The sequence below is a fragment of the Salvelinus fontinalis genome, chromosome 28, assembly GCF_029448725.1.
Source record: "Salvelinus fontinalis isolate EN_2023a chromosome 28, ASM2944872v1, whole genome shotgun sequence".
In the NCBI taxonomy this organism is placed as follows: domain Eukaryota; kingdom Metazoa; phylum Chordata; class Actinopteri; order Salmoniformes; family Salmonidae; genus Salvelinus; species Salvelinus fontinalis.
The window spans coordinates 5,816,063-5,830,301 of NC_074692.1; the positions used below are offsets into that span (position 1 = coordinate 5,816,063).

At 44.5% G+C, this 14,239-nt stretch overlaps 1 protein-coding gene across 3 annotated transcripts in view; it reads left to right on the top strand.

Annotated features, from left to right (window-relative positions):
* The window catches only part of LOC129825986 (disabled homolog 2-interacting protein-like), a 97,675-nt gene that overhangs the window by 52,476 nt on the left and 30,960 nt on the right, over positions 1-14,239 (top strand). The window contains exon 1 of one of the 3 annotated variants that reach the window (XM_055886208.1): positions 11,328-11,838. The exons of the other annotated variants lie outside the window; for them this stretch is intronic. The gene's annotated coding sequence lies outside the window, so the exon portion shown is untranslated. Of the gene's footprint in view, positions 1-11,327; positions 11,839-14,239 lie in introns of those variants that run through there. 3 annotated transcript variants of the gene reach the window in all.

Consider the following 14,239-nt stretch of genomic DNA (forward strand, 5'->3'; position numbering starts at 1 on the left):
TTTAACTTGAAATGAAAACGACTTTCTGACCAAATTAAAAACGTATAATATCTGAAAATGTAGCTAGCTAGACTATCTTACATGGATGGACGCTTCTCCCTCTGTCACGGATGCCATGGTTGTCCTCAGGGGCGTACAAGTTACGCCCCTGAGTGAGGTCAGAGAGTGTGTCAGCCTGACGGAACCGCCCTTCCTAACAAACTGTATAAAATGATGGGTTAAGAATTAACATATCGGACCAGAGAGACGTAGAGCTGCAGCTCACGTTTGAAGTGGCTTGAACTCTGAATCTCAACACGATGTAGAGACGATAAAGTCACCTCCCAGACAATCACTGGTACGGCTGATTAGCTGTCCTAAGTAAAGTATCTAGAAAAGCGAATTGAAGTGGAACCATTCTACTACTCTGCTCAAACCACCGTAGTACTCTACTCTCATCACCCCACTAGGAACTGTCAACACGGCTGGCTAGCTTCAAAGAGGCATCTTCCAGAGCGAATGGAAGGAGAATAAACTCTGTAGTTCTGTTCAGGACTACACGACCAGTCACCGGATACCGGACAACTACAGAAAAGGACAACAGTAGAAGACTTGTGGAACCATTTTGGGACAAATCAGAGCCTTACAAGCGTGCCGCTAAAAGGCACAACCCTCTTTACAAGGCGGCCCGGTTCCGAGAGAGATACACGGCGAACCAAGGCATTTTCACGTAAATACATTCATGATTTCTTACTCCAAGCGGTTGGCGGTTCGTGTGCAAAGTATAGGAGTACTAATAAGTGAGAGTAATTTTTAAATGTACCAAGTTTGTGTCTCTGTCCCTCTCTTGCCCTCTCCATGTAATTTGTAACAAGCAGCCTCATTGTTGCCAGTCTGCTAGGGACCTGTTTTTTTATGTATTAAGTGTGTATGTTTATCCTGTGTAACCATTTAGTTAGCTAGTTAATAAATAATTAAGCCAATTTGTGATGTACTGAATCATATGTAAGGCTTGGGTTTTTGCAGATCCAAGGAGGTAATGACGAGGTTATGATTAATAAGTTGACTGTTTCTAGATGTGATAGGTAAGGTTCTTTACAGTTTCTGAACATGTGCCCTCTCATTATCAAGCCATTATCAGCCATCTCATTATCAAGCCTGTATGATCCGCTAATATAGTGGGCTTTCTCCATATTCCATAGCTGCACACTGTGTTGTGACATAATGCCATGTGTTTGGAACTCCTTTGTCTTTGAGACATTTGTTCTGCTGACCCGGGTCGCCTTGGCCTTTCTTCGGATAGATGCCCAGAACAGTGAACTGAGGAAGAGGCACCCACCCAGGGCTGTACTGTTTCAGTGGTCTCACTTCCATCGCCTGGTTAGCCATAGAAAAGGTTTCCAGGTCATATTTTTACCCCAGCTCAGGGCAGTACTGTACAGGCAGTGGCTTACTTAATCACAGTCGCACACAGCTCTGTAACCGAGTGAATGCCAGGCATGAGAACAGAACACACAGTAATACCAGGAGATATTTTTTATTTTTTTCACCTTTATTTAACCAGGTAGGCTAGTTGAGAACAAGTTCTCATTTGCAACTGCGACCTGGCCAAGATAGCAGTGTGAACAGACAACAACACAGAGTTACACATGGAGTAAACAATAAACAAGTCAATAACATGGTAGAAAAAAGAGAGTCTATATACAATGTGTGCAAAAGGCATGAGGTAGGCAATAAATCGAATAATTACAATTTAGCAGATTAACACTGGAGTGATAAATCATCAGATGATCATGTGCAAGAAGAGATACTGGTGTGCAAAAGAGCAGAAAAGTAAATAAATAAAAGCAGTATGGGGGTGAGGTAGGTAAATTGGGTGGGTAGTTTACAGATGGACTATGTACAGCTGCAGCGATCGGTTAGCTGCTCGGATAGCAGATTTTTAAAGTTGTTGAGGGAGATAAAAGTCTCCAACTTCAGAGATTTTTGCAATTCGTTCCAGTCGCAGGCAGCAGAGAACTGGAAGGAAAGACGTCCAAATGAGGTTTTGGCTTTAGGGATGATCAGTGAGATACACCTGCTAGAGCGCGTGCTACGGGTGGGTGTAGCCATCGTGACCAGTGAACTGAGATAAGGCGGCACTTTACCGAGCATAGCCTTGTAGATGACCTGGAGCCAGTGGGTCTGACGACGAACATGTAGCGAGGGCCAGCCGACTAGGGCATACAGGTCGCAGTGGTGGGTCGTATAAGGTGCTTTAGTAACAAAACGGATGGCACTGTGATAAACTGAATCCAGTTTGCTGAGTAGAGTATTGGAAGCTATTTTGTAGATGACATCGCCGAAGTCGAGGATCGGTAGGATAGTCAGTTCTACTAGGGTAAGTTTGGCGGCGTGAGTGAAGGAGGCTTTGTTGCGGAATAGAAAGCCGACTCTAGATTTGATTTTGGATTGGAGATGTTTGATATGAGTCTGGAAGGAGAGTTTGCAGTCTAGCCAGACACCTAGGTACTTATAGATGTCCACATATTCTAGGTCGGAACCGTCCAGGGTGGTGATGCTAGTCGGGCGTGCGGGTGCAGGCAGCGAACGGTTGAAAAGCATGCATTTGGTTTTACTAGCGTTTAAGAGCAGTTGGAGGCCACGGAAGGAGTGTTGTATGGCATTGAAGCTCGTTTGGAGGTTAGATAGCAGTGTCCAGGGAAGGGCCGCAAGTATACAGAATGGTGTCGTCTGCGTAGAGGTGGATCAGGGAATCGCCCGCAGCAAGAGCAACATCATTGATGTATACAGAGAAAAGAGTCGGCCCGAGAATTGAACCCTGTGGTACCCCCATAGAGACTGCCAGAAGACCGGACAACATGCCCTCCGATTTGACACACTGAACTCTGTCTGCAAAGTAGTTGGTGAACCAGGCAAGGCAGTCATTAGAAAAATCCGAGGCTATTGAGTCTGCCGATAAGAATATGGTGATCGACAGAGTCGAAAGCCTTGGCCAGGTCGATGAAGACGGCTGCACAGTAATGTCTTTTATCGATGGCGGTTATGATAACGTTTAGTACCTTGAGCGTGGCTGAGGTGCACCCGTGACCGGCTCGGAAACCGGATTGCACAGCGGAGAAGGTATGGTGGGATTCGAGATGGTCAGTGATCTGTTTGTTGACTTGGCTTTCGAAGACCTTAGATAGGCAGGGCAGGATGGATATAGGTCTGTAACAGTTTGGGTCCAGGGTCCCTTTGAAGAGGGGGATGACCGCGGCAGCTTTCCAATCCTTGGGGATCTCAGATGATACGAAGGAGAGGTTGAACAGGCTTGTAATAGGGGGTGCGACAATGGCGGCGGACAGTTTCAGAAATAGGGGGTCCAGATTGTCAAGCCCAGCTGATTTGTATGGGTCCAGGTTTTCCAGCTCTTTCAGAACATCTGCTATCTGGATATGGGTAAAGGAGAAGCTGGGGAGGCTTGGGCGAGTAGCAGCGGGGGGGGCGGGGCTGTTGGCCAAGGTTGGAGTCGCCAGGAGGAAGGCATGGCCAGCCATTGAGAAATGCTTGTTGAAGTTTTCGATTATCACGGATTTATCGGTGGTGACCGTGTTACCTAGCCTCAGTGCAGTGGGCAGTTGGGAGGAGGTGCTCTTGTTCTCCATGGACTTTACAGTATCCCAGAACTTTTTGGAGTTAGAGCTACAGGATGCAAATTTCTGCTTGAAAAAGCTGGCCTTTGCTTTCCTGACTGACTGAGTGTATTGGTTCCTGACTTCCCTGAACAGTTGCATATCGCGGGGGCTCTTCGATGCTATTGCAGTTCGCCACAGGATGTTTTTGTGCTGGTCGAGGGCAGTCAGGTCTGGAGTGAACCAAGGGCTATATCTGTTCTTAGTTCTGCATTTTTTGAACGGAGCATGCTTGTCTAATATGGTGAGGAAGTAACTTTTAAAGAATGACCAGGCATCCTCAACTGACGGGATGAGGTCAATATCCTTCCAGGGTACCCGGGCCAGGTCGATTAGAAAGGCCTGCTCGCAGAAGTGTTTTAGGGAGCGTTTGACAGTGATGAGGGGTGGTCGTTTGACCGCGGACCCGTGGCGGATACAGGCAATGAGGCAGTGATCGCTGAGATCTTGATTGAAGACAGCAGAGGTGTATTTGGAGGGCAAGTTGGTCAGGATAATGTCTATTAGGGTGCCCATGTTTACGGATTTAGGGTTGTACCTGGTGGGTTCCTTGATGATTTGTGTGAGATTGAGGGCATCAAGCTTAGATTGTAGGACTGCCGGGGTGTTAAGCATATCCCAGTTTAGGTCACCTAACAGAACAAACTCTGAAGCTAGATGGGGAGCGATCAATTCACAGATGGTCTCCAGGGCACAGCTGGGAGCTGAGGGGGGTCGGTAGCAGGCGGCAACAGTGAGAGACTTATTTCTGGAGAGATTAATTTTTAAAATTAGAAGTTCGAACTGTTTGGGCATAGACCTGGAAAGTATGACAGAACTTTGCAGGCTATCTCTGCAGTAGATTGCAACTCCTCCCCCTTTGGCAGTTCTATCTTGACGGAAAGTGTTATAGTTGGGTATGGAAATCTCAGAATTTTTGGTGGCCTTCCTAAGCCAGGATTCGGACACGGCGAGGACATCAGGGTTGGCAGAGTGTGCTAAAGCGGTGAGTAAGGCAAACTTAGGGAGGAGGCTTCTGATGTTGACATGCAAGAGGCCAAGGCTTTTTCGATCACAGAAGTCAACAAATGAGGGTGACTGGGGACATGCAGGGCCTGGGTTTACCTCCACAACACCCGAGGAACAGAGGAGTAGTAGGATGAGGGTGCGGCTAAAGGCTATCAAAACTGGTCGCCTAGAGCGTTGGGGACAAGGAATAAAAGGAGCAGATTTATGGGCGTGGTAGAATAGATTCTGGGCATAATGTGCAGACCAGGGTATGGTGGGGCACGGGTACAGCGGAGGCAAGCCCAGGCACTGGGTGATGATAAGAGAGGTTGTATCTCTGGACATGCTGGTCTCAATGGGTGAGGTCACCGCATGTGTGGGGGGTGGGACAAAGGAGGTATCAGAGGTACGGAGAGTGGAACTACGGGGTCCATTGCAAACCAAAACAATGATAACTAGCCTGAACAACAGTATGCAAGGCATATTGATATTTGAGAGAGACATACAATAAGGCATAAAGTGATTGCAGGTCTTGATTGGGAGAGCTAGCTAAAACAACAGGTGAGATAACAGCAGCTAGTCAGCTAACACAGCAACAGAAGGTAAAAATGGCGACGACTAGGCAGAGAGGGTCGGATTAACTACACACAGATCCTGAGTTAAAGCACAGAGCCGACAGATAAAACACAAATAAACAGAATGGAGTACCGAAGGCTTCTCAGATGCATGAGTCCTTGTGTCTTTGTTTGGGCTTTAAGGGAGAGAAATAGGAAATTATTATTATTAATAATAAAAAATAAAAATAAAATATTAATATAAAATATTAATTAATATTAATATTAATAAAAAATATATTTAAAAATATATATATTTAAAAAATTGACCCTTTTTCTCTGCAATTGGTAGTTAGTCTTCTCCCACATCGCTGCAACTCAACTACGGACTCGGGAGAGGCGAAGGCCGGAGCTATGCATCCTCCGAAACACGACCCTGCCAAGCCGCACTGCTTCTTGACACACTGCCCGCTTAACCCAGAAGCCAGCCGCACCGATGTGTCAGAGGAAACATCGTCCAGCTGGTGACTGAAGTCAGCTTGCAGGCACCCGGCCCGTCACAAGGAGTCATTAGAGCGCGATGGGACAATGAAATCCCAGCTGCCCAAATCCTCCCCTAACCTAGACGACGCTGGGCCAATTGCGCGCCACCTCATGGGTCTCTCAGTCACGGCCGGCTGTGAGCCTGGGGTCAAACCCGGATCTGTAGTGACGCCTCAAGACCGCTGCGCCACTCGAGAGACCAAGAGGAAATGTTTTGATGGCAAGCTGCTGTCTCAGATTCAGAGCCTGATAACAATATTTATTGTATTAAATATGGTTACACAGGCATGCATTCCAGCTGATACTGTATACTATATTTCTATTGGCCTTGTTGAGCCAGTGATTGCTCAGTGGGTAGGTCCTCTGGGTTCTGGACCAAAGCTGTGAGTACTAGGAAAGGGCAGTGGTGCTGCTATGTGCTGAGATATGGACGTGATGGGAGAATGTGCGTGCAGTGAAGGGCCCGACGTAGTGGATTAAGTGTAAGAGCCTAAGGAGAGTGGATGCGATTTGTACATTGAGATAGAGTTGGGCATGTGTGTGATGTGTAGACAGACGATGGTTCCTGGCACCTATTGGGGATTAGCCTCATCAAATCCTAACCAACCAGCCCATCCAGTCTGTGTGCCTTCCTCTGATTTGGGCTGAATAGGCTCCTCTCCTCCCCCAGTCTCTTTGAGCATGCTCTCTGTTACCCGCTTCTCTCTCCTGACATAAGAGGACCTGCTCCTTCCATTCCTGAGCCATCTGCTCTGACTGACTGACCATGCATTCTACACCATAAACATTATAGCCCACTGATTTAGTAATCAAATAAGTAGTAACTTTACCCAGGAAATGCACTGAATAGATGAATCAATAATGTACTGTATGTTCTCAGATGCATCCTGACTGTTTCAATGTCACTCAGGTATTTACTGGCATAGCCCAGGCAGTCAGGGATTAGCGATATGGATGTGGCGCATAATAATTACCGGAGGAGGATTTGGCCTCGCAGTCTGCAGCCTTTTTGTGTCTCTGAGATTCGTGCTTAATTGGATGACTTGCTGGCATTTCATGCCTTCCGGAAGGTGAGGGAATTCCTAATCTTGTAGGATAGCCTATTATTATAGGCTAAATCTGTACGATTTCTCGCTTTTCAAGGGTCATTTCCAAAAATGAGATCTATCTATTGGTTCCTGAATAATATAACTACTAACATGCCTCATGACTGGATCCATACACTACCATTAGGGACTAGGTCTCTATTGTATTGTTGTCTAATTGCAATAGTGATGTCAAATCTCCTTTCCATTTTTATGTTCAAATGTAATTGATTTATTCAGATAAAGCCTATTTCATAAATGAGTCTATTTTAGTAGCTTAGTAGCCTGTAATCGTAAGTTATGCTTCAGTGCCGTACTTCCATTGTCTTATTGTTGTTCGTGAATTTGGCTTGGACCACAAACCTCTGAACAGTGCCACATTTCTTGGCCCTGTTTGACTTAGCCTAGGCCTAATCCATGAGAATAAACAACTGCGAAATGTCTCCGCGCATGCCCTTTCACTCAGTGTGGTGCATCTGTTATAAAACATCCTTGTCTCAACCATGCAGTGTCAGCGTGTGCTTCCTAAGATTAGGCGTATCCGGCAATCATCAGCTAACAATTTACATGTTTAACCCACACAAAACAATGCAGCATTTTTTAAACTTGTCTCTATTTCAAAAGTAATGACCTTTCACATTATCAGCTTAGAACAGATGCACACAAGTCATTGAAGAAACCTATTATGTCAATACCATATGTAGCTTAGCCTTTATATAGGGTGTTTTTTTTTTAGAGAGAGAGATTGATAAGACATGCAAGAGCCTTCGTTCAGATTTTTTTTAAAGGCCACCCAGCAGGGGGCAGTCTGTTGGCAAACAGCAGGTCAAATTCCACATTTTCACTTATAGAGGTTCATTTTACACAGCAAATGCATTGTTTTCGATAGTGACCGCACTTGTAACAAACTGCTGGTTTGTAGAAGACATTACACATTGGTCCTTGTGTCAGAACAGACCCTTTTGTCGAGACTTTCAGCCAAATGTTCCTGGCATCGTGACTGTGCTCTCTTGCTTAATCGGCTTGGAGCCAAGCAACTTAATAATGCAGGCCCATACGATAACTCCTGACAGGAGCAGGAGTTCTGTCCTCCTGTCTTCTCAACACTGCCTGACATGGGAAATGACTCGGAGATCTTCTCACCGACAGACTGCATGCTAATCCAGCCCTGCTCTAGTCCTGTCGAGATTCGGAGCCTACGAGAGCCTGTAAACACCATGCCAGGAGGACAGCATTGTCTATTACGCTGGTGGTGCTGTACCGGGATTCCCATCAGTTTTGTGTCTGACATTTTAGCACACGTTTGTTGAGAATCAGATACTAATGGCTACAGAAAACAAGATTCTGTCTGCTGCAAGACGGATTTTTGTCGACGCACTAGCCCAGAAATGGCAGCGCAACTGGAAGTGACATCATCATGGGTGCAGGTCAGGACAGTGTTGTGGTGGAGATCTTGTTGATGCGGAAGGTTTACAGTATATGCTGTTACATTATTACCAGAGGGCATTGTTCTGACTGAGCAGTGATCTGATCAGGCAATGGAAGTGGTAAGCTATAACGTTTACGGCAGTGAATCCCACTGATCAGCACAAAGCCCCTATCTTGTTACTTCGGATTTATTTTGTTTTAAGTGAGAGCTTAACCCAATCCTTGACCGCTGCGGTTCATTGTTTCACACGCACACGCACGTACTTATTTGTCCTGTGTGGGTTCCTGGCCTGTAATTGGGTACCCTAATTGTTAAAGGGCCGTTAAGCAGGAGATAAATCACTTTGTAGGACACAGTCCAAGTTTTGGGCTGTGATTTCGACCATTTCTCCTATTCTTTACTAAGAGGTCTTTGTTTTTCCATTACGCCACCTTTAAAACCTGTTGAGGCTGGGGGCGCTGTTGTCACTATTTATGCTAATCGTGTAATTTTTGAAACGGCTTCCCACAAAATTCTTGATCGTACAATATGCATATTATTATTATTATTTGATAGAAAACAGTCTATAGTTTCTATAGGAGTTGAAATTTTGTCTCTAAGTGGAACAGAACCCATTCTACAGCAATTTCCCTGACATGGAGTCAGATTTCAGAAATGTTGGCCCCTGATCTGGAGTCAGTTAAAAGGGCACTGTTATTGCTATGAGTATACGGACACTGCTTACGTCTTCCCCTGGATGCCTTTACGTGATGACGATTTGAATGGGGTCGATTGCGCGTTCACAGGCACTATAAATTAAAAAACCCTGTAGCTAGCAAGTCTTTTCTTGGTGCGTCATGCGCGTGGAGGACACCGACCCGCACCTGTTCCAAGCATTAGTGTTGGGAGTAATCTTTTCCGGTCATGTTAAGACTCGTTATAGGAGTTAAAAACATCATAAGGTAGTTAATTTAAAGCGTTTTATAGCAATTTATATCCGTTTAGTGCGATTTTGGGACATTTATTTCTGAAACGCTGTGAATAGCTGGGCACGCTTCCAGTTCATCCCGAACGCAGTTGGCATTTCCACATGGCAAGAGGACAGCTTTCCACCAAAAGACGATTAGACCCAAGAAAATATCCTTTGCCCAAGATACTGATGGAAGAACAGCTCAAAGTAGGAACAATTTATTATGATAAATCGTGTTTCTGTCGAAAAATGTTAGTGGCTTAGGACGCCATGTTTTTTGACGTAGCTTCGCTTGGCGCAAACTGTATTGAAAAGTAAGGATAATTTAAAAAATGTAATTCCGCGATTGTATTAAGAATTAAATTGTCTATCAATCGATGTCCACCCTATATTTTTTAGTCACGTTTATGAGTATTTATGTATAAGAGTAGATCACTGTCTAATATGGCGCACGGACATTTTCTCACCAGCTGGGCTACATTTCACATTGTCTAACCATGATTTTGGTGGCTAAATATGCAAATTTTCGAACAAACTGTATATGCATGTTGTAATGTGATGTTACAGGGGTGTCATCTGAAGAATTCTGAGAAGGTTAGTGAAAAAAATAATATATTTTGGCGATGTTGACGTTATCGCTCACTTTGGCTAGAATTAATGCTGGGGTAATGTTTGCACCTGTGCTATGCTAATATAACGATTTATTGTGTTTTCGCTGTAAGACACTTAGAAAATCTGAAATATTGTCTGTATTCACAGGATCTGTGTCTTTCGATTAGTGTATGCTGTGTATTTTTACGAAATGTTTGATGATTAGTAAGTAGGTAAACACGTTGCTCTATGTAGTTATTCTAGTCCATTTGTGACGGTGGGTGCAATTGTAACCTATGCCATCTACCTGAAATATGCACTTTTTTCTAACAAAACCTATCCCATACCATAAATATGTTATCAGACTGTCATCTGATGAGTTTTTTTCTTGGTTAGGGGCTATAAATATCTTAGTTTAGCCGAATTGGTGATAGCTACTGGTGTTGGTGGACAAATAAAAGATGGTGGATTATGCTAATGTGTTTTTAGGTAATAGATGTACATCTTTACATATTGTGTCTTCCCTGTAAAACATTTTAAAAATCGGACATGTTGGCTGGATTCACAAGATCTGTGTCTTTCATTAGCTGTATTGGACTTTAATGTGTGAAAGTTAAATATTGTAAAAAAATATTTTTTTTTAATTTCGCGGCTCTGCCTTTTCAGTGGGGGTGGGGGGGGAGTGCCGCTAGCGGCACCCTCATCCTAGACAGGTTTAATACAGTACTGCTTAGCAACCTTTATTATTCTCCTCTGGAGTACTCAGCGGTTTTATGCCGAAGATGATAATTGTTAACTTCTCATGCAATAACGGGGAGATGCGCAGAATGCCCTCAAGGTACCAAAATTCTGTGGGTGACGTAATTTATGTGTCATGGTCGTGTGGCTCAACCTGCACTCACTTCCATGTCAGACTCCAGAGACACAATCATTTGTGTGAAAGGAGAGAAAAAAAAAACATCTTGTGAAGTGTAGAAAAAAAAAATTGTCTGAAAATTGCCCACTTACCCGTGAACAGTGTCAGTTGCCAGGAAGCAAAGATACCATTTTCCCTGACGCAGTGTTGTCATAGAAACACAAAAAACCTGACACTTATCAAGTGTGTATATTATTTATTGTAGCGTTGTGTGTGTGTGTGTGTGCCTCCAATAAGTTGTGCATGAGTGAACGTCTTTGATTCTCAGAGGTGGCTGTTTTAATGGATGGAACTCTTCTGACACTATAGGGAAGATAAGGACCACTTATGCTTTACCCTTGTTCTAGAGCTCTGAACTGTAGTGAGTGCTGCACTCTAAACAAGGCTGCTGAATTCTTCTGAACCGAGTACAGCTTCAAATGATCCGATTGACCAAACAGCATACCATATGGCCTCACCTTGTACTGCACCCCCTAAGTACATTGTGCAGCACCACTAACCTTTGGTCTGTCCCTGCTGCTGCTTCTATGAAAAGAGGAACGAGAAAGAGAGAGAGTTGTGTGATCTGCAGTGAGTGACTGCTAATCCCCAGAGACAGATCTCTGTGTAGGGAGCAGGCCAGTCCGTCACAAAGACACCAGGACAAAAGACCACACTCACACGCGCACAAACACTGCAGCAGGAGGGGGCAGAGTTACAGCACACCAAAAAGCCTGCTTCCGCTGCGCGGGCACACACACGGAGGCAGACAGACAGACGAAAGAGAGGGTGAGGGGGATAGAGAGAGGGAGCACAAGACGGTGGGCACAAGCAGTCCTCCGCCAGCCAGAGGGAGAGAGAGGGAGCAGTGGCCCACTTAAAGGAGAAGAGCGGGGGAGGAAGTAGGGCAGGCTGTGGCTCTCTCGGCGGGGCTAGAATAAAGAGTCCAGAGGAGACAGACAGACTGGGAGGGAGGGAAGGAGAGCAATAGGCTAGCAGCAGCACGCTGTGCAGGCTGAATGAGCCCCACCATGCTTTCCTCCGCTCTCACCACACAGAAGAAAATGGAGCACTGAGACGGCTTCCTCCTCATCCACCTCCTCTTTCTCCTCCTTGCTCAAATGGTTCCCGGGGATTCTGACGGAATGTCTGGTGAGTATTCCGCCTCAGACTCAATCATCCATCTGATGGACTGCACTGTCTCCATCTCAGTGTGTTAGGAACGCTTGACACAGTGCATTCTACGCAAATGTCTCAGAATTTCTATATAGGTTTTGTGGGCTTGGCGTCTTATTATTTGTCTATAGACTTTGAGGGTGTTTCTTGTGTTTGGATGCAAGGCAGCAGTCTAGCTGTCGTCCTGATTGTTCTGGTTTTTATTTCATAGAATGAAAATGTTGAAAGATGGCTTGTCGCAGTCAATATTTGCTCCTAGTAGACACATTCATTTGTGTTTAGCCAGGCAGCATAGTGTTCCTTTGTTCCAGAATAGATGCACAACACTGTAGTTCACTCTATAATGACATCTCAAGAATGTCCTCGACCTTCCACCCGGCGCTTAACATCTCTCCCAGATTACCATTTAGTTTCTAATGTCCTATGGCTCCAAACAGTGTTCACACATGACAAGACTGTTTGCATGTGGTATGTTGAAAGACACTAGGTGGGTCTCAAAATCACTTTTCATCTGTGTTCTGAAAGGCAGCCACCCGATATGTTACTGTTCTAAAAGCTTCTGAAATATTCACTACAGGAGTGGCAACCAGCTCTACCCTGCTGTGTGTGTGTGTGTGTGTGTGTGTGTGTGTGTGTGTGTGTGTGTGTGTGTGTGTGTGTGTGTGTGTGTGTGTGTGTGTGTGTGTGTGTGTGTGTGTGTGTGTGTGTGTGTGTGTGTGTGTGTGTGTGTGTGTGTGTGTGTGTGTGTGTGTGTCCAGCACTTAGCATGAGTGTGCACACGTGTGATCATAGAGAGTTGAAGATGGTTTTTTTCCTCAGTTCTGCAGAGCTTCTCTGACTGCAATACTCGAAGTGAGGTTGGAGAAAAGGTGAGAAATGAAGGGCTTTAATGGTTTCTGTCATCGCATTTTTATTTATTTTTTTACTGCCTTGTAGAGGGGAAAAAAGGCATTGTGATATTCATGCCGACGTTCCCGTGCCTGTCTCAGAAACACACACACTAGACAGAGAGGCCTTTTGATGGAGGGATTCTGGGTCTGGAGTCTGGACTAACGTGTTGGTGCTCATTAAATCCAAACTCCTGTCACAGCTCATTTTGGAGGCAATCAGACATCTTCTTAGCAGTGGAACAGTTGTCAAAAGGAGGCGCAAACATGTCATCACGTTTCTAGGCCTGTGTGATACAGTATCTTCCCAGTCGCAGCACTTTGAACAGATTGCTGTTTGCTAGACTTATGTTTAGTGTGTATTTATTTATTAATTCAACACTTAAACTGGTCATATTTTGAATATGGAGCATACATTTGAGTAATCAGTTTAGCATGCTCCGATGAACGATTCTTGTGCTTGACACCCAATAATTGTTATGTAGCAAATAGTATCATGTGCACCGTGCAGTTATGCGACTGTAGGTTATACAGCGGGTTACCACTTTCACCCTGTTCTTTCAAAATGTACTTATTTTGCCAGAGTATTACCGCGGTAAGCTGCTTTGAGAAAGAGCCTTGCAAGTGGAACGCAATGGTCATCCATGCCGATAGTGCAGAGGTTGCGTAATCTCAAGTCTTTCAGCTATAAAAACATGAATCTAATGGAGCCGTTTCTGTTTTTCGAGGCGCATTCTGACACATTGTGTGTAGTTGGTATTGTAAAATCTTTGCACTCCTAATACTCATGACATTATCCAAATAGGTGAGTATGTAGCCAACCGGTTGAGAGACATGCAGATGCAGATGTTTTGAAATGTATCTATTTACCGATTTTGATCTTTGTACCCTCAACAGGATTAGTTTAAGCTCGTTGTATAAAATAATACAGGCTTTTGGCGAATGTTTTCCTTTCAATACACAGGAGCTTAGAAAATGTTCAGTCTCGCTCACGATAGCTCACAAAGATTCTCTGATTTGATTGATTTGTCTCCCAACTAGATTGGACACAGTGATAGCCCCACATCCATTTTTGATTGCCCTAGAGACATTGTATATGCATCTTTTGAAACCCTAGTGGTGATGTTTAACCTGTTTTCGTGTTTTGTGTTCTGACTTTGTGTAACAGTCCTGACCTGTTTTATGTTGTTTTTATGTGTTTATGGTCAGGGCATGTGTTTTGGGTGGGCAGTCTATGTTATCTGTTTCTATGTTGGTTTTTGGTTTGCCTGGTATGGCTCTTGATTAGAGGCAGGTGGTTTGCGTTTGCCTCTAATTAAGAGTCATATTTAGGTAGGGCATTCTCACTGTTTGTTTGTGGGTGATTGTCTCCTGTGATGTCTTCGTCGTTGTCGATATTATTCACTTTCGGAGCTGTTTGGCTGTTCGTGTGTTTTGATGTAACGTTCCTGTTCGTGAGTTTACGTTTGTCTATGTAAGTTTATGTTCAG